The sequence below is a fragment of the Doryrhamphus excisus genome, chromosome 2 (assembly GCF_030265055.1).
Source record: "Doryrhamphus excisus isolate RoL2022-K1 chromosome 2, RoL_Dexc_1.0, whole genome shotgun sequence".
Classification (NCBI taxonomy): Eukaryota; Metazoa; Chordata; class Actinopteri; order Syngnathiformes; family Syngnathidae; genus Doryrhamphus; species Doryrhamphus excisus.
The window spans coordinates 5,521,463-5,542,224 of NC_080467.1; the positions used below are offsets into that span (position 1 = coordinate 5,521,463).

Genomic DNA, 20,762 nt, shown 5'->3' on the forward strand with positions numbered 1-20,762 from the left:
TACACTCTGGACTGGTGGCCAGCCAATCACAGGGCACATATAGACAAACAACCATTCACACTCACATTCATACCTATGGACAATTTGGAGTGGCTAATTAACCTAGCATGTTTTTGGAATGTGGGAGGAAACCGGAGTACCCGGAGAAAACCCACGCATGCACGGGGAGAACATGCAAACTCCACACAGAGATGGCCGAGGGTGGGGAAAGACAAAATAAGAAGCCAAAAAGTTACCACTTCCACACAAAATAGGAGGGGAACTCATTCATTTTCTACCGCTTATCCTCACGAGGGTCGCGGGGGGTGCTGGAGTCTATCCCAGCTGTCTTCGAGCGAGAGGCGGGGTACACTCTGGACTGGTGGCCAGCCAATCACAGGGCACATATAGACAAACAACCATTCACACTCACATTCATACCTATGGACAATTTGGAGGGGCCAATTAACCTGGCATGTTTTTGGAATGTGGGAGGAAACCGGAGAAAACCCACGCATGCACAGGGAGAACATGTAAACTCCACACAGAGATGGCCGAGGGTGGAATTGAACCTTGGTCTCCTAGCTGAGAGGTCTGCACGCTAACTGTGCAGCCCCATCAACATCATAATTAACAGAAAAAAATATATAAATTTTATGCCCATATCAGCCAAATGATCAGACCTCCCTACTAAAGCTTTCATCACTTTGCATATTTTCAACCTGGCTTTTTGATACGACAGCTCCCGCTTTCTCCTTCAGGCCTCCTCTTCTCCTCCTCTATCACCAGGACATGTCAGCATAACTGTCCATAATGATGCAACACAGTCAAGTCCTCAAGTAACCTGATGCATATGCTGCGATTAACCCCGCCCACTGGTCTAAAGCGCTGCGCAAACTTGATGACACGTGGAGTCTGTGACATCATATCCCCACATCAAGTCTGGTCCCCGCTGTGAGGGCATATGCCGCGTAATCTACTGAAGCTACCACTCGGAGTAATATTCTGTCTAATCTGCACCCGTGGGTGTTGCTGTCAGACACTCAAGCAGGGTCATTAGATTAGACTCTGTGTCATTTTTAAACTTGCTTGTATCTGATTAAATGTAACCCGACCTTTTCAAGCTAATTTCTTCCCTAAATGGACCCCTGCTGTGTCCTTTAGGGAAGAACCAGACCATCTGTGCTCCTTGGGGACATCTCGGTAGCAGACCAGTACCCGTAACAAATGTTTTTCATGGACTTTTCTCCTTCATAATTCCTAAATAGATGTTCAACTTGGAACACTTAATTTGAACAAGACAACCCTGCCTTGTGCAAAGGTGGTCGTGTGGTTAGCGTGCAGACCTCACAGCTAGGAGACCCGGGTGCAATTCCACCCTCGGCCATCTCTGTGTGGAGTTTGCATGTTCTCCCCGTGCATGCGTGGGTTTTCTCCGGGTACTCCGGTTTCCTCCCACATTCCAAAAACATGCTAGGTTAATTGGCAACTCCAAATTGTCCATAGGTGTGAGTGTGAATGGTTGTTTGTCTATATGTGCCCTGTGATTGGCTGGCCACCAGTCTAGGGTGTACATTCATTTTAATTGAACAAAGTTGACCTTTGTAATAAGATTAATTATTAAAATCTAACAGCACAATAAATATTTTCCAGCACAAACAATTGTGACTGGAGTTGACACTTTAATCTTTAATAAATGAAAAAGCATGACAAAAAGCAAAAGATCACTTAACTGCACAAATGATTGTGACTAATATGGTTTCAGAGCATGTCAGGGGGCTAATGGCGGGCATTTTAATGTTCAATAAACCAAAAAGAATGCCAGAAAAAAAAGAGCACAAACGATTGCGACCATTCTTGTTTCATTTGAAGAAAATTAAGAAGCGGGTGAACTTTGTAAGAATATTAATAACTAAAAATAACATAGCACAAGAAATCCGAATGGCACGAACCATCACAAACCTAGCACAAATGATTGCAACTATTTTGGTTTAATTTAGTGCATGTCAGGTGGCTGATAAAGTAATCAGGACATTAGCTTCCATAAATCCAAATATTTGTCAGCACAAACAATCATTTTAACAGCACAAACAATTGCAACTATTTGTTTAATTCGGAGAGGACTGTGTGAACCTAGATAATCATCTATAATAACTAAAACAACATTTTTCCATCACACACTGTATCCGTCCTCGGTTTGTTTGTTGTCGTTGTCTACTACACAGACACGTCATCCAAACAAGCAGAACAAAATGAGTGGAAATAGTAGCACATTTCCCAGTAGTGTGGCTGTCAGGTCACGTCACACATTTTTTTTTTATTTTCCTATTCTCACCGACATTAGTAACGCGCTCATAATGCATTCTGTGGAGGCTTCTTGTCAAGCTTCTTTGTTGTCATAATTTGCCCCGCGTGATTCGTGGCCCACTTTCAGCCAGTGCTCACATCGCATAAGCGCACATACATAAAACATGATTTGCTGACTTTCATTCGTCAAGGATTAACGTGGCAGATGACACCCCGGTCGTCAGAAGAAGCAAAGCGGAAGAGAGAAGACAGAGAGACGGGTGAGAGAGAGAGTTGGCAAGTGTGCAGAGAACAATGTTTAATCACTGACCTCTAAACTTACAACAGAAGACAAATGGCGTTGATTAATGAAAGCCATTCATCGTGGAGGTAAAGGAAGAAAAAAAAATGGCTGGGAACTGCGGTTGCAAGTGCTACTTTGATAAATCTATCTGTAGGTTATATTTCACGTCGGTCAATATAAATGAAACTGGCACACTTTCACCTTCAGCCACTAGAGGGCAAAAAGACATACTAGCTAAGGGGTTCCCAAGCTTTTCATAGATCCCCTTCAGACATTTAGCCCAAAGTCAAGTACATGTGCGTAAAATTCACTGGATCGTGGCGCTGTTGTAACAGTTTTAAAATGCCCCCCCCGAGAATTAGTTTTACAGCTCAGAAACCGCACTAATTGGTCACAACGAAGACTAGCTTTGATGAAATCTTCAAGATTAAACACTCCTAATCATCATCAAAAACTTACTTAAACATGACACACAAGGAATAATGCAAAACTTCTGCACTGTGCAATGCGCTGTTCAAGCGCACTGTGTAAATCTGAGTGTTTCACGCAGGTGCAGTCATTTCTGCGAACAGTTTAATTGGTTCACAATTACACTCCACACACACACACACACAGCAACACAATAGGTGGATTATAAACAGACAATACACTACCAATGTATAATGCAGAATATTATCCAACTACTATGTGAGCTCTAACCATGTGCTTTCCTTGTTTTTTTTTTTTTTACAAAAACTGGGAAATAGGAAGTACTGTCAGCGACAATCTCTGTTAGGAAAAAAACATGCGCGACTTGCATGAGATGGTAGCCATCCACCCTGTGTTTGAATACAACCCTGTGCATCATCACTTCTTGTGCATTACAAGCTGGGCCACAGCGAGCGACAATGAACGAGCAACATTTCGTTTAATATTTACTCCGTCGATCAATAGCCTCAGTAAGCTACACAGCTTTGTGCCTTCACTCATATTTGCATCTGCTAGCTAACTGCTAGCCCTCGTGTTTTTTTCATAATTTTTAACTATGTACATGTACTTATCTAGTCCCACATGTGTGAGTACATGAAAAACTACTCACAAAATGTGACCATCCTCACAAGGGTCGCGGGCATGCTGGAGCCCAATAATAAACATTCATTCATTCATTTTCTACTGCTTATCCTCACGCCAGGGTGCTGGAGCCTATCCCAGCTGTCTTGGGGCAAGAGGCGGGGTACACCCTGGACTGGTGACCAGCCAATCACAGGGCACATATAGACAAACAACCATTCACACTCACATTCATACCTATGGACAATTTGGAGTGGCCAATTAACCTAGCATGTTTTTGGAATGTGGGAGGAAACCGGAGTACCCGGAGAAAACCCACGCATGCACGGGTAGAACATGCAAACTCCACACAGACATGGCCGAGGGCGGGATTGAACTTGGGTCTCCTCGCTGTGAGGTCTGCGCGCTAACCACTCGCGCAGCCCCCAATAGTCTTTCTAAAAAACGTGGTAGTGAGGGGAGACATGTGTGGTGAGGGACGACTTCAGGAACCTAGGTACCAGCTGATACCACATTCGGGTCTATTTTACGGTATGATTTGGTTTCAGTTGATTTGATTCGATTGAGATGGGACCTCATCAGTTCAATCTCCAACCTCCAGGTCATTTTCCACCTTGGTGGGCAAATTAGATGCGATAACGAGGATATCTTAAAACACAAAGATGGTAAAAAAAAATCCCTCCTGGAAAGAGAATGATCACTGATGAGATGACATCAGCAAGCAGTGTCGTGTAAATAAATGACAAATCCAAAACAAGAATGTTTTCATTCATACATTCCAGTGTGAAAAGCTTCCTCTTTGCTCCAAATTAGCTCCTCATTCATTCACACATCCTCTTATCTTGTCTATTTTCTCCATCTGGAGCTTTTTTATTCCACAACTCCAAAAGGAAAACTGAGTACACAGACAAAGTTGCCATCGGGCTGCTCCAAACACTGAAGTGCAGCATCTGGCAACATCTGGCTCCAGTCGCCGGAAGCAGCTTTTAACGTGCGCGGATGGTGAGCAAAACGCGACGGCTGACAAGAGAGGACCTGAAGCTATTCACAATTCCCGACAAATGCCAATCAGCCATGTGATGGCAGCAACACAAGAAGATGTGGAAAATAATTCCATTTCTTGAGCGTGACGTGGCAGGGCCTGTGATGATGAAAACCAGACGGTCCTTCTTCTCTGTGTGCATACAAAAGCAGAACACATGTTGCCAATGCTCGCATTTACGCTAATGAGCGACGTTCTGTTTCACTTACAGTAGGTGTTTTACTGCAGGAGAACAAGTGAGGTCCTCATCAATGGCATCAACGGAAGGGCGAGGGTAGCCGATTGGAAGGCAGACCACATGCGATGTTGGGTTTTTGGTTTTACGGCCGCAACAGTAGCCCATGTTAGGGATTATTGTGCCTGTTCCTCACAAGGGTCGCGGGGGTGCTGGAGCCTATCCCAGCTGTCTTCAGGCGTGAGGCGGGGTACACCCTGGACTGGTCGCCAGCCAATCACAGGGCACATATAGACAAACAACCATTCACACTCACATTCATACCTATGGACAATTTGGAGTCGCCAATTTAACCTAGCATGTTTTTGGAATGTGGGAGGAAACCGGAGTACCCGGAGAAAACCCACGCATGCACGGGGAGAACATGCAAACTCCACACAGAGATGGCCGAGGGTGGAATCGAACCCTGGTCTCCTAGCTGTGAGGTCTGCGCGCTAACCACTAGACCGCCGTGCCGCCCGCGAGGTCATTCAAACCTGCAATAAAAGCTCAAGATCAACCAGATCAAGTCTGGTGTTTGTGTGTCTCACCAAACATCCATTTTCTCTACTGCTTGTCCTCACTAAGGGGCAATGCTGGAGCCTATCCCAGCCAATCACAGGGCACATATAGACATTCACACCTATGAACACTTTATTATCTGCAATAGGGATCGAATGATATGTTTTTTGGGGGGCCGATGCCGATACCGATTTTTTTCCATCAGCCTTAGCCGATGGCCGATTTTGCTTTGGCCGATACTGCTTTTGCTCCCTCAATTTACATGAAAAAATAACAATGATAACAAATATTACAGGTCTAAACTTGAGACCTGTAATATTTGTTATCATTGTTATTTTTTCAAGAAATATTTATTGAAATGTAAACACTGAACACAGCTTTCTTAAACACACATTTAAACGGCATTATCAACATTAAAAGAAATAAATATTCAACATTTCTGTCGTAGTTTAAGTTTATCTAGCATCGATGTGATGACTGCCCTGCCCCCCCCCCCACACACACATCACACTGACACAATTTAGTACGTTGACATTAAACCTGTGTTGGTAACAGTTGTTTATATTAGCATCCAACTACATCAATGGATGCCTGTCTGAAAATAATGCGGCGGAAAAATACATCGGCGAACCCACGTGCGGAATCGGCCGATACCGATTCAAATAAAGAACGCAAATATCGGCCCGATTATATATCGGCCGGCCAATGTATCGGTCGATCTTTAGGCTGCAATTAACCTGCATATAACATGCATATTTTTTTTAGTCCTGTGGAAGGAAACCTGAGTACCTGGTGAAAACCCACTGAAGTAGAGAACACGCCAACTTCCAACAGAGGTATGGATGGACCCACAATCTGACATGTTGCCCATCTCACCAAATATTACAGCACTATTACTGCCACCTAGTCACCAGTACTACATACAATCCTCTCCAAAAGTACTACTAGAACAGTGAGGCCAATTTCGTTATTTTTGCTATAGACTGGAAACGTTTGGGTTTGATGCCAGAGAGCAACATTTCAACTTTTATTTCCAGGTGCTTACATCTGGATGTGATAAACAACTTAGCATATTATTATTTATTATTTGTATTATTTTATTTTTTATCCAGAAGTTTGGATAGTAGTTTAAATCCTCCAAATAGGCCAAGATACTGCAACTATTACTATGTTATCATGAGTGTACGTGTTAATGCATGGTCACTGCATGGATATCAAACCATGCAACGTTAATAGGTTTTTGTTTTTTTTTACATAGTCGAGATAGGTGTATCCCAATGATAGCATTGTTAGCTAGCTCGCGTTATAATGCACAGAAAAAGGGAAGAAATAAGTATGTATTCATGTTTCACATAAGGAGTGGGAATGATGAGCTAAATTCCAAAAAAAGTGTGGTTCCCCTTTAAACCCCAATGCTCCCCACTAATGGAATGGCCTTTATTGTCAGTATACAAGATGTACAACGAGATTGGAGAGCTTAAGTTAAAAAAAAAAGTATAGTAAAAAAGACAATTTAACAAGATATATACAAGATATCATATACACATAGTAATATATAGAAATATACACATAGTATTGCACAGGAGCATATGCAGGAGCAGACATATTGCAGATATATTAATTTTAGTGCAATGATAAATGGGTTAAAGTCACTAATGCCGCATACCATCTTCATTGCGCATACACACACACACACACACAGTGTGGGCTCCTTTAACTCACAGCTGAGTGGCAAAGGTCAGTGCTCCCACGTTTGCGTGACAGGCCTTTTTACGCCCTTGGAGTAAATATGTGTGTGCGGATCTAATGGAGACTGACACGAGGACTGACATGGATGCTGAGCTCTGCTGTCCTGGGCCAGGCGGTCCACGACCCAACAGCAGGGATAAACTATAAATAGACAATCTCATCCAGCCCCAACATCCTCTCCATTTTCCCCTCCTTTTGCTTTAGCTACAAACCTCCCCTTGCTTCTTTTTTCAACATGTGCTCCGCCAGCTTCACGCACACACTCGGCTGTCTTCTCCCACCCTTTAATCATCTTCCTCTTCCAGAAGATAGAAAAGAAAACATTTCGGAATAACAACAATTAGGCCAACACCAACCTTGTGGTCTTGAGAGAAGCCAGGAGGGAGAAGGGCTTGTTTAAGAGGTGAGATTGGATGGGGTGAGTGAGTCTATGTGTGCGTGGGGTTGGGGGGGGCACTTATGTAAGTGATGCTAATCCCTTCCCAACCCCTACACAGAAAATGAGACAGGATGACACTGGCCTCATTTCATCCGAGCCGCTGCCCCTCTCCTCCTTCTTCTTCTTCTTCTCCTGCACCTTCATCAGCTTGATCTCCAACATTTGGAAGCCAGCAATTCCTACTTCGCCGACAGCCAGGGGATGTCCGAGATTGGGTATCATCATGAAGATGCTTCTAGTACCTCTAACACCCCCCCCCCCCACACACAGCCCCATGCTCACACTGGAGATGACATGTGGAGATTTTATGTAACAAAATAACCCGTGCAACAAACCACACTCGGAATAAAAGATAAATATCCTGAATTGTCTTTCATTTTCTTTGTAGCTACGCAAGCACAAAGTACGTATGGATGGTCATTTAACAAAATGTTCATCTACGACAGGAGAAATGAACAATGACTCCGGTTGATAAATGATAAAGCAATAACCGGATAAAACCGGATATCCAGGTTGACAAGCAAGAGATGCTGCTGCATCAGCATCGGCCTCCTGCATCGATTACAATCAGGTATCAATCCTTGGACGAATGGATTGGAGAGACATGCACCGGGTACCGCAGTGCTAGCAACCATTTTACCATTTACATACGAATTAAGAGCTATCAAGTCAGTGAAAAAAAGCACAAAAAAACATTTATAGTTCATGGCGCCACCCATGAACAAGCTTGAGTGGCGGAGAACCACGCACGGCGAACGAGTGGTTAGAACGCAGGCCACACGGCTAGGAGACCTGAGTTCGATTCCACCTTCACCGGGTACTCCAGTTTCCTCCCACATTCCAAAAACATGCTAGGTTAATTGGTAATTAAATTATCCATAGGTATGAATGGGAGTGTGAATGGTTGTTTGTCTATATGTGCCCTGTGATTGGCTGGCCACCAGTCCAGGGTGTACCCCGCCTCTTGCCCGAAGACAGCTGACAGCTCATGAGGATAAGCGGTAGAAAATGAATGAATAAAATACAATAATATATTAATTATTAACTATGAATAAATTGACCAAGGGCGACATGGCGGTCGAGTGGTTAGAGTGTAGACCTCACAGCTAGGAGACCAGGGTTCAATTCCACCCTCGGCCATCTCTGTGTGGAGTTTGCATGTTCTCCCCGTGCATACGTGGGTTTTCTCCGGGTACTCCGGTTTTCTCCCACATTCCAAAAACATGCTAGGCCATAGGTATGAATGTGAATGTGAGTGTGAATGGTTGTTTGTCTATATGTGCCCTGTGATTGGCTGGCGACCAGTCCAGGGTGTACCCCGCCTCTCGCCCGAAGACAACTGGGATAGGCACCAGCACCCCCCGCGACCCTTGTGAGGAAAAAGCGGTAGAAAATGAATGAATGAATAAATTGACCAATGTTTTTTTTCATAAATGCACCAATGAACCTGTAAGGAAAAAATAATAACAGTCATAACCTCATTGATGGCTGAACCAAAAACTAATAAAATATCATTGTGAACATGAACCCCCCCCCACCCCCCATCCCCAACACACACTAACTTAAAAGGTACCAAATACCACCCAGAAATGCATACAATTCAAAACCGTTTAAAGCCAATGTGAACGTTAAACTGTTACGTTACACGTTAGCAAGCTAATGCTAACAGAGCCAACGGGAGAACACCCAACAATGCCGGAATAATTTAATATTATATTATTTTTGTCGGTTAGGTAGCCCCAGTGATGTCACAGTGAGCCTGAGCCTCTCTGAAACCAATCGTTCAGAGTCACCCCAAACTTCCAAGTGTTCAAACCTCATGATCTGAAACGTTGGTATGGTTTAAAACCAGAATACAACATTCTAACTACATTTATAGGTCAGACTCAGTTGGAGGCTAATGAAAAGTGCTATTGATGGACTCTATTACACCATCTAGCCAGTAAAGTCAGATGACCTTCACCTTTCAACTCAACAAACCCGCCCCCCACCCCTTCCCACAAACGAACACACACTCTGACCTCGACACTACGCCACCCCCCTTCCACATGACAGGCAGTCAACTTAATCTACAGAGGTATTTTTGCCCCATGAAGGGTCAACAGGGCCCCCCCCCCTGTATGTAGTTCTGATGTTAAAGCAACCTTGTGCTTGTGTCCTGTGAGTGATGGTTGTGGTCAAGGAAATCCATTTTATCCAGTTTTTCCCATGCATTCCTTTATCTGCGGCAGACAGTGATATCCCCACTTGGCGACCGGGTTTTGGTTTTGTTCATTTTGCTGTCTGTGTCACCAAATAAATAAAAATGTACTGTTGTTGCACACAGCTAGGAGACCCGAGTTCAACCCCACCCTCGGCCATCTCTGTGTGGAGTTTTCTCCGGGTACACCGGTTTCCTCCCACATTCCAAAAACATGCTAGGTTAATTGGCAACTCCAAACTGTCCATAGGTGTGAGTGTGAATGGTTGTTTGTCTATATCTGTGCTGTGATTGGCTGGCGACCAGTCCAGGGTGTACCCCGCCTCTTGTCCGAAGACAGCTGGGATAGGCTCCAGCACCCCGGCAATCATCATGAGGATAAGCGGTAGAAAATGAATGAATGTTGTTGCATACCTACCATGTTTATTTATTTGAGTGATTTATCATTCATTAACGTGGAAAAACAAATTTAGTCGATAATGGACAAAATCTAACGAATCAGATTCATTCATTCATTCATTTTCTACTGCTTTTTCCTCACGAGGGTCGCGGGGGGTGCTGGTGCCTATCCCAGTTGTCTTCGGGCGAGAGGCGGGGTACACCCTGGACTGGTCGCCAGCCAATCACAGGGCACATATAGACAAACAACCATTCACACTCACATTCACATTCATACCTATGGCCTAGCATGTTTTTGGAATGTGGGAGAAAACCGGAGTACCCGGAGAAAACCCACGCATGCACGGGGAGAACATGCAAACTCCACACAGAGATGGCCGAGGGTGGAATTGAACCCTGGTCTCCCGAATCAGATTCAACTATGCAAATCCTTAGACAGTCCAGTACACATTAGGTTTACAATCAACAAATCAACATAACTGAATGTATAATGTATGACCATTCTTAAAAATTTACTTGTAACCATTTTACTAACAAGCTACTAACAGTATTTACGGTACAGTCCAACCTCGGTTTTCCAAGAATAAACTGGCACTACTAGGTGTACTCAGTCCATATCTTTATTAATACCACAAGATTCAACAAGCTAAGAAAATACAAGTTTGTTACGCACAATATATGAATATATGATAACCAAGGCATGGTCACCATATACCGAGGCAAAATTTGGGCAAAATCCATCCATCTTTTTCCGCTTAGTCGAGTTTGGATTGCGGGGGCAGCCTAAGCAGGGAACCCCAGACTTTCCTCTCCTGAGCGACTTCGTCCAGCTCCTTCCGGTGGATCCTGAGGGGTTCCCAGGCCAGTTGAGAGACAGTCCAGATTAGGGACCAGATCAGGCATGAGGTTACCGATTTCAAGGTATACCACAGTATAAAAAAAAAAGTCACAGGTTCAAAAACACTAAAATTGTGTGTCATACAATTTCTATGGTATGAAAGAAAGTGGAGGTCCAGCACAACCACTACGACTACTGAATTCAGAGGCGAGGTACACCCTGGACTGGTCACCAGCCAATGGGAGGGGAACTATAGACCATTATTCACACTCACAGTCATACCTATGGACAATTTGGAGTGGCCAATTAACTAAAAATTCATATTTTTGACACGTGGGAGGAACCCGGGGAGAAAACCCATGCACGCACGGGGAGAAAATGCAAACTCCACGCAGAGATGCCCAAGCTGCATGGTTCAGTGTTATTCCTTGCAGTCTCAACTGGGCTTGCCAAAAGTCGTTAGCATTGAGTGGTGCCAGTACTGCCGCGCTGTTGATGCGTTGCCAGTCAACATATTACTCACGTCAAGGGTCACCTAATGTGGAGATGTGATTCTGAACGAGACAGGAGTGGAGGATAAGTGGGGAAAAAGTGTTTATTCTCCACTTAACAAGCAACAACCACTTAATCTCAGTTGCTAACAACAATCACAGGACCGGTAAACACAAGTTTGTTAAAAAAAATGTGACCTGCCACAGTACAGGGTTCTTTTATTTATGCCGTGACCTTTTTGGGCCTCGAGTGAGTTGGGTGAAAGCGGGGAAATGTTTTCACCAAAAAATTTATCATCAAAAACCAAGGTTCCATTGCATAAATATTAAACTCCAGTGTGTTCATACAAGACTTCACAGCTCCCATTGGAGGAGGGTGGTCCCTGGTACCAAGGACGCCCCTTTTAAGCCCCAAGCAACTTCTCAAATCCCCCAACTCAGACAGGACGCTCCAGTAAACTTTGACCTACTTTTGTCTGCCCTCCGTGATGGTGGATGGTGGGTAGGAGGGGGACACAGATACCCCAAAACAACCCTGTCAGAGACAGATATGATATGGATATCAAACCCCTGAGTGGACAATGCATCTTTTCAGTGTTGAATGACAGAGGAAAGCTTGAGGACGAATGTATAAAAATAAATACATAAAAGAATCGCATAGTTTGGAACAGTTCATTGAGAATTCAGCTAACAGACACACACACACACACTGTGGATCTCCTGCTGAGGACTTCATTTTTCTGCTGATCAGACACAAGACAACCCCTCCCCCGACACTGTCCTCCTCCAATTTTTATCCGTGCTGTGCCTCCCGTTTCCAAGAAATCCCAGTCAGCAGATGGACACAATCCTCCAGAACCAATTCTCTAATGCAGAGCCAACACAAAGGCCGACGGCACCTCTGTCATTGAGCTGCGTCATTCCGAGCTCAAGTCTCGTTCAAAGAGACTTTGCAGTTCAGTTTGTTTCCATTGGACAAAAAAAGTTTGAGCGTACCAAAAACTAAGCTGAATCATAGAACTTGGTGGAACTGTATCACTTCAAAATGTTCCGGGACACCATCCAAGCCCCACTGGGTCCTGAGAGTCTTCATGTCATTGGACCTCAGTGGGGACCTCGGCAGACTCCTGCACCAGAGGGGTAGTGGGAGTTAAGTGGCGCATACCACAGCTGGGACGGAATCCCAAGAGTTTCCTGGGAAAACAAATCCGGGAAAACACATCTGTCAGCCATTAAAGGAAACACGAAGCGCTCCAACAAGTCACCTTGAGCTTCTGCATGCAGGAAATCATGATGTAAACCTTGACATATCCCGTTCTTCCTCACCTCCCTGATTGTACAAGACAACCTCAACCACAGTCTGCTCAAGTGAGTCAACTGACACAGGAAGAAGGGGAAGGGAGGGTCCTGTGTGGATCTTGCCAAGGGGTCATCTGGCAGATGCATCCTCCAAGCTGGCTTCACTTTGCACGAAAAAAAAAAACCCATGAGGATTTAGAAAACATCCAAACAACTGAAGGGGAAAGGGAAAGCCGTCACATCCCAACATCACAACCACAAACACCAGCCCAGGACCTCCAAATCCAAGCTCATGGAAGACCAGCTTCAACAATCGGTTTTGCATGGCCAAATCATTTCTTCCATAAATTTGCATATTTTGAAAAATCGTGATTCGTCAATTCATAATGCCGCCTACAGAGAACATACTAACGCCTTATTTCTAAAATCACAAATACTTCAACTTGCTGATATAGTTCAACTTCAAACAGCTAAAATAATGCATAAGGCTAAAAACAACCAATTAGCTAAAAATGTCATCCAATACTTCTCTGCTAGGACTACGTTAAAAAGCCATAGCATTTCAGTATGTGGAATCAAACTATGGAATGGATTGAGTAAGGACCTCAAACAATGCACAACGATGAGCCAATTCAAGAAACAATACAAGCAGTTGATGCTAAATACAAGGATGAAGAGTCTTGAACCAGTCATGATGTGCTATATATATCACTATATTGACACTTACTATGGTACACATTATGTCATTGGATGGTCATATCACCTCGTACTTCGGTATGAGGTACATTATTTAAAAAAAATTATAAATTGTAAAAAAAAAAAAAAAAACTGTATTATGACAGCAGGAAGTGAACAAATATAACAAATATAATATATGATGGAGGGGTAGGATTTAATAAGCTTTGCTTCTTCCTACTCCTTTTGGACATGTGGAACTGTGAACTGATTATGTGATGCATTCAATTGTAATCTAATCTATGCATGTTCTATGCATGTTCAAATGAAATAAAACCATTACCATAAAATTGCGAAGTGGCGAGAGATTACTGTACAGCAATGATTAGTGTACTTTGTCGTTTTTAAGTAAAGCACCCCAGAACTCACCACACGTCAAACATTCAGCATGTTTGGGGTGCTCAAGATCGGTATAAGACGGCATTTTCCACTTCCTGCCAACATCCAGCAACTTTGCACAGCTATTAAAAAGAGGATTGGACCCGCATTCCGCAGGCCACAATTAACCAGATCAAGTCCATGCAAAAGAGATGAGCTCGCAGAATAAATAAAAACATCTGGATGTTCCTGTGCTGTGCCCCCATGCTGGGCCCAATTCATCCATCAACCTTGTCGGCATTGTATGTGTGTGGTCCTGCTGTGTCAGCAACGGGGCATTCCCGACCCTCGTACATCAGCCTTGTGACACATGACGACATGAGAGGCCGCTTTACCTCCCTGCTAGAACCAAGAGCAGCGCAAGAAGGCAAAGACGGATACATGCAGGGATGAGCTGCGGTTTCAGCAAAGAGGCGGATCTGTAGCGTCTTGTGTTGAGCAAGCACAGTTTGACTGGCCCACTAATGGATGTTTGGAGCAGGTGGAGGACTTCAGGACACTCTGCATCGATTCCATCTTTTCTTGCACACTGTGGAGGCTTTCGGAGCTCACTGCCACCGATTCCGTGCAGCGAGTCAATTGAGCTGCAATTCACACCTCACGTTAAAAATCTTGCATACAAGTAGGATTATAGACAGGAAGGGCGGCCTTTAATTGGGTGCTTTGAGGGCTGCTAATCAAAAAAGGCCAAGCCTGATGACGACAGACATTGTAGAACTCGGCGTGTCACAATAACAAATGATTGCCGATATATGATATCATTGTCAACATTATTTTGAGACGTTTTTTCGCTAAATCAAAAGCAATTAACTTTCATTTCTGAGCATTGCAACTGGATCTTCAAAGCTTTTAAATAAAATTAAAACAACATACAGACATCTCAATGAAAATGAAATGGATTTTCAGTGCCTTTTAGCAAAAATTGCAATTAAAAAACACAATCACAACCAAAAACACACAACAATAAAAACAAATAAAATGGATCATCGCATCTCTGCAGAAAGAAAGGACTGTTGATGACAGCCAAAAAAAATTTTAATGCAGTTTTCCTTTAACAACATGGACATATACAGAGCCACAGGAATAAAAAATTGTGCTCACTAACAGCAAGCTGAATGTTGGCATAACGCATATTAGTCCAAAGCCTTGTAAATCCATTAGGCTTTGGGTCAGCCAAATAAAAGTGAATTCGGTTAATAAAATGTGTTTACCAGGAATGACTGTCACATGACTTTTCATCCAGCGGCTTTTTTTAGTTGTTTTTATTGCTCGGCATGATGATTTCACAAGGCAGCCATCATAAATGGAACTGCAGTTGCCTCCTGTCCCTAAGTCAAGACTTGAGAACCAAACACAATCTTCAGACATGCTTAAATATTTCATGAGGATGCAATGAAGCAATTTCAGGACCCCTCTGAAATAAAATGCCTTAAAACACACACACACACACACACACACACACTCAGGTTGCTGGAGAATACTAATGAATAGAAAACATTGATTTTGTGTTAATCACTAAGTGTTTAAAAGTTTTAGTTAGCACCGTATAAGTCAAAATACAGCAAAATTCCTAATGAAATGTCAGACTCAATTGATTGATTGACACTTAAAAGGGGTGAATTTTGGCCATCACTGAAAATCCTATTTGAAACTTGAACACATATTTCTTTCCCATTTCTGGGTGTGTCCCAATGACATGCATTATTAGTTAGCTCATATTTACTAACTTTTGTTGTGTGATAATACATAAAAAAGGGAAAGAAATGTGTCCAAGGATTGGGAATTATGGGCAACATTCAAAACAAAAGCGTGTTTCCCTCTTTAATAGCATTTTACATAGTTAAAAATAAGATGGCGGCACGGCGGTCGAGTGGTTAGCGTGCAGACCTCACAGTTAGGAGATGGCAGCTCGGCCATCTCTGTGTGGAGTTCTCCGGGTACTCCGGTTTCCTCCCTCATTCCAAAAAAAACATGCTAGGTCAATTGGCCACTCCAAATTGTCCATAGGTATGAATGTGAGTGTGAATGGTTGTTTGTCTATATGTGATTGGCTGGCGACCACCCAAAGACAGCTGGGATAGGCTCCAGCACCCCCCGCGAACCTCATGAGGAAAAAGCGGTAGAAAATGAATGAATGAATGAATGAAAAATAAGATGTAAAACTGTTCTCAGACTCACACAATACAAACTGTTACTGTTTTGGAAGAATTAAAGACTTTCTTCATGCACCTCATTAGTAAATGTTCTGCTTCAATTGCATAATGCCATAAATAATATGTTTATTATTGTGTTAGCAGCATGAATAAAAGTACACCATATTAGTGAATAAGGCGACACTGTATGAGCAGAACAATCCCATAAAAGGCAGCGTGCATCTGCAAATTACAGTTTGCAGTTGTTCTATTCATGTTCGTGTGTGTGTGTGTGTGTGTGTGTGTGTGTGAGACAAGAGAGCCTTGTGCTGTGAAAAGGTTCTGAGCGCGGCTGTTGATGACGCCATGTTGACACATGACAGCTGAGGGGAAATAGATGGAACTGGCAAGCAACATTACATGCATAAGCATTTGCAAAAAACAACACACACACAAGACATTGAACCTCATTGTGACGCCAAATGAAGTCTAGTGTGAGGTGGGGTTTCCTGGCATTCATCTGCTAGTATTACTTTATGAAAATAAATGTAAAAACACACTGCTCGTAACCCCCCTCCCACCCATCAACACCGCCATCATCGCTGCATTGCAGTAAAATGAAAGTTAGGCCCAGATGGCCGCTGAGGGGACATTTTGCTAATTGAGCATCAAAAGGTGAAGGGGGCCAGATACGTGCAATGGACGTCATGGTTTTTTATGACCTAGTTATGTAACAGTGCCCCTGAATCCCTGCCTGCACGTGCAGCGAAATTCATGTCGTTTTAGCTAATGAGCGCATTAAGCTGCAAGAGCGGCCGCTGGGTCCTCCTGAACAGACGCCGCCGCCACAGTCTGACTTGAGAGGAAGCGGTGCGTTCCCGGAGCGCCTCATTTAGTCACATGTAACATTCGACACCATTTTTATCTACGTATTGCTCTACTTATTCTTATTCTATACTTATTCCACCTTGTTGTTTTGGACACTCGGCTGCACGGCGGTCGAGTGGTTAGCATGCAGACCTCACAGCTAGGAGACCCGAGTTCAATTCCACCCTCGGCCATCTCTGTGTGGAGTTTGCATGTTCGCCCCGTGGGTTTTCTACGGGTACTCCGGTTTCCTCCCACATTCCAAAACCATGCTAGATTAATTAGCCACTCCAAATTGTCCATAGGTATGAATGTGAGTGTGAATGTTTGTCCAGGGTGCCACCAGTCCAGGGTGTACACCGCCTCTCGCCCTATGACAGCTGTGATAGGCTCCAGCAAACACTGCAACCATTGTGAGGATAAGTGGTAGAAAATGAATGAGTTCTCCCTCTATTTTGTGTGGAAGTGGTAACTTTTTGGCTTCTTATTTTGTCTTTCCCAACCCTCAGCCATTTTCGTGTGGAGTTTGCATGTTTTCTGCGTGGGTTTTCTCCGGGTACTCGGGTTTCCTCCCACATTCCAAAAACATGCTAGGTTAATTAGCCACTCCAAATTGTCCATAGGTATGAATGTGAGTGTGAATGGTTGTTTGTCTATATGTGCCCTGTGATTGGCTGACCACCAGTCCAGGGTGTACCCCGCCTCTCGCCCAAAGACAGCTGGGATAGGCTCCAGCACGCCCCGCGACCCTCGTGAGGATAAGCAGTAGAAAATGAATGAATTAATGTTTTGGCCACTCATTCCTCCCACATTTCTCAACCGATTGAAACCAATCCAACGTGAAATGTTAATTTCTCTCAGGACCACATTTATGTAATATTTTTTATATTTTCTGTGCAAGTGAAAATCACTTTTATAGTCAAAAATAGTCAAAATCACTCTCTGCCCTCCCCCAAAACGCTGCTTCACTGTTTACTGAGGACGAGTGCAACGCCTCCAAAGGGAACGCCATATTTGTTTACAATTCCTAGAGACGCCACCATCAGGCACAAGTGGTTGGACTTCCTGATTCCATTCTGGCAAAAGACTGTTTAGTGAACATGGCCTTCTATACAGATGGACACATTCGGACTGTACAGTCTCCACTTCAGGATCGGATTCGGGATCCAACACATATGGCTGTATGTTAAAAGCGGACATATTAAAAAAGATAAATTGCTGTTTATGAACTCCTATAAAGTTAACGGAACAAACCGGAAGTCTTTATATGTACTCAGCAGTGGGCAAAATGAAGGCAGCGAAATCCCCAGTGACGTTAAATCAGCGTTACGAGATACAGCACCGGGTGGCACGGCAGTCGAGTGGTTAGCACGCAGACCTCACAGCTAGGAGACCAGGGTTCTCTGTGTGGAGTTAGCATGTTCTCCCCGTGCATGCATGGGTTTTCTCCGGTTTCCGCCCACATTCCAAAAACATGCTAGGTTAATTGGCCACTCCAAATTGTCGGAGTGTGAATGGTTGTTTGTCTATATGTGCCCTGTGATTGGCTTGCCACCAGTCCAGGGTGTACCCCGCCTCTCGCCCAAAGACAGCTGTGATAGGCTCCAGCACCCCCCGCGACCCTCGTGAGGAAGAAGCGGTAGAAAATGAATGAATGAATGAGATACAGCACCTGTGAAAGAGTGTCAAGAGCAACTTGAACGATGTCGTGTTATGCAGAGGAAAAGGAGCAACAAGACAGCTTTAGGACTCATTTTGAATTACGATGCCAACACCGCGTTGACCGTGACCGCGATGGCGCTGTGACTCAGCTCGCATCGCATATCAAACCTATGTCATGAAGACGCTCTTTCAGCATCACCCCTCCTCCTCGTCCTCCTCCTCCTTCCACCACTTAAGCTGCTGCAACCCTGATCTCCTGACAGCTTGGTTATCACCTCCTACCAGCACCTGCAAATCCTGGTGGTTACAGGATGAGTACAGAGGTGGGATGATACCTGAACATTCCAGTCTAGAGGTGGCGTAACTTGACTGGGTTTGAGCAGGGAGCTGAGGAACTTAAATACATCGCTGTGTTTACATTGAGAATGATTCCAAATCAGACCATCCAACACAGAGGAGAAGAGATGCGCCCATGTGGATTATTTATGATGCAATCCGACATTGAGGCGGTTTTATCGTGACGCCAAACTAAATCCATATATTAAAAGTAAAGCTACGGGCTTGTAAAACAAAACAAACAATGCTCTCTGGCATCTTCCGTGACCTTTCACCTCTTCATTAGGGCTGCCGCGCTTTGCTAAGAACAAAACACAGATGGAGGGATCAAGGAGTCAAGGCAGAGAGGATGACACAATGTTGATGGGATGGATGGATGGATGGATGGATTGTGTGCACACTAACAGCTGCACATTGCAAGTTGAGGTGCGCTCTGGTTACACACACACACACACACACACACACACACACAAAACTTCATGTTGTAAAAACAACAACAACAACAAAGTAGTGGGCTGACCACTAACATGAAGCCACATAGACATCAAATTATTCCAAAGCAGGAGCATCCAACTTTTTTCCAATGAGGTCTGCAAGAAGCGGGGTGGGGGGGCATTTTGGTACAACTTGACTCCAAGCACAGAAATGTCCAAACCCAAAACCACACCAGCAAACAAACACAATGGGACAATACTGCAAGAGCCAAAACAAATCTAACATACGCTATGCTAACATCCATCCTTCCGTGCTGCTTATCATCACTAGAATTGCGGGTGTATGCTGGAGCCTACCCCAGCTGACTTTGGCCGAGAGGTTGGGAACACCCCGGACTGGTGGCCATCCAATCACAGGGCACATACTGTATCGATTAACCTAACATGGAATGTTAGGGATGAAAGCGGAGTACCCGGAAAACAGCCACACAATTCCCCCACAGAGATGCCCAATGAAGATTCAAACCCAAATCTTCCAGATCTCCTGACTCTGTGACCAAGTGCGAACCACTTGGCCACCATGTTAACATTAGCTACATAATCTTGTAAGCTATTACACACAAAGCCATGAAGAAATTACCTAATAATATATCTCAATAAGAATGAACTCATTATTCAGGCGAATAACAAAATGAGCTGCGTGTCACATGTTGGCCCTCGTGCCGCACTTTGGACATCACTGTGTTACCGTAATGTAGCAACCAATTAAGCACCCAAAAGACTCACAATATTGAAGTGTTATTGAAGCAGTGGCTGAACTCCAATTAGCATTTACTCCCTTGTAATACCCGACTTCGGTTTAAGTTCATTAGTCGCCCAAAGTAAGTTAGTCAAAGGCGACAAAGCGAAAAATAAAAAGCAGTTAGCGTGTAATCAAACACAAGTCCGTCAGTAAGCAGGCAGCGACTTACCTCAATCAAAAAGTCTCAAAGCTTCAGAGCAACAACATTTCCTTCAGTAAACATTGTTGTGTATCCGTCTTCAACTTTCATCAATCTTCTTTTCCGGAGTTTTCCAGCCGAATTGTCTCCGGTTGTCCTTCTTACGAGCTCGGCCAAGAAGGTCCGCCAAAGACGGGCTGCTGTTCTCAGGTTGTTTGGTGTGCGCGCAGGGAGAGCCCGCTCATAAAGAGAGGGGGGCGGGGTCAGACTCAGTTGCTGCTGGTTGGCCGTGGGAGACATTAGCTCCGCCAGGGGGCGATGTCACAAATAATGAGCCGATTTTTTAATCTAATCGTATGATACAAGTGTCAAATTAATAGTCAGTTGGGTTTGGTGACATACAGTCATGTGTAAGATTATGAAAACAATTTTTTTTCTAATGTAGTGGACATGTTCACTTACTGC

General features: G+C 44.0%; 1 protein-coding gene across 2 annotated transcripts in view; it reads right to left on the bottom strand.

Moving 5' to 3' along the window:
• lzts2a (leucine zipper, putative tumor suppressor 2a) overlaps positions 1-20,531 on the bottom strand; it is a 56,216-nt gene extending 35,685 nt beyond the window's left edge. For both annotated transcript variants that reach the window (XM_058056599.1, XM_058056582.1), the window contains exon 1: positions 20,328-20,531. The gene's annotated coding sequence lies outside the window, so the exon portion shown is untranslated. The remainder of the gene's footprint in view (positions 1-20,327) is intronic.
• Positions 20,532-20,762: the final 231 nt, after the last annotated feature.